Source organism: Parus major, chromosome 5 (genome assembly GCF_001522545.3).
Source record: "Parus major isolate Abel chromosome 5, Parus_major1.1, whole genome shotgun sequence".
In the NCBI taxonomy this organism is placed as follows: Eukaryota; Metazoa; Chordata; class Aves; order Passeriformes; family Paridae; genus Parus; species Parus major.
The window spans coordinates 140,142-141,173 of record NC_031774.1 but is presented as its reverse complement, the minus strand read 5'-3'; positions in this window follow the sequence as shown (position 1 = coordinate 141,173).

Here is a 1,032-nt window from a genome sequence, read left to right as displayed (position 1 = left end):
TCCAGGTCGTGGGAGATCATCAGGCAGTGATCCCTGAGTTGGAAGGGCTCCTCCATCCCCACCACCCAAAAGCAGCAGGTGAGGGGCACTGACAGCCTGTTCCCACCTTCTGGCTTCACAGAAACACAGCTCCCTGGCCAAAAAGTGGAAAAGTAACTTAGAATAAAAACCAAACCAATTTTTTTTTTTTTTCTCCAAATAGAAAGCCTTGTTCCACCTGAAATGTAGAACTTATATCTGAAATCTCATTTCATTTAATCAGTGCCTCTTTTCACCTTTAAAGCCTAATTTTGGCAGTTCTAAAAATGAAGCACAACTCAGAAGGGAAAAAGTTTTTCGTCTTTGATGCCCACTTGTGAATTTGGTTTAATATCGATGGCTTTCTGTTAATGACCTGAGCATACCTTGTTTATTTATCCAAATAAAAACCAAAATATCCAAATGAAAAAATATCTTGTTTATTTATCCAAAATAGCCATGGTCCCAGGGCACTTCTGTGCCATGTAAAGCTCTAAGGTACCATCCTCTGCCTATCACAGTAACACCACATCATAAAAATACAAAACTTTCTACTAGATTTTCAGTACTCAGCCATTTTTTTTTTAAACCTCACTGTGCCGTAACATGAAGCATCTATTATTGCACCAGTCATAAAAGACCTCAGAGATTTGTAACAGATCGAATGCTACTAACCCAGTCTGACATCAGAGGACTGAGGTCTAGAATGTTCCCTCAGAGGAACAAGGGTCTGTAAATAACAGGATTTACACAGAGGAACTGTGTCTGTAAATGTATTGTGTTAAAAGGGCTGAGAGCAGCCCCTTTATGACCTGTCCAGGGCCTGCTTTGGATGTGCTTCCCTGGAGAGATTCCAACAGCATTTTATATATTTAACAGTGACTATGGAAAGAGATTTTTGTGCCACAGTAGCTGCCATCCAGAGGTATTTGTTTAGGATATACTTAATTAAAAATAAAATAAAATAAAATAAAATAAAATAAAATAAAAATTAAAATAAAATAAAATAAAATA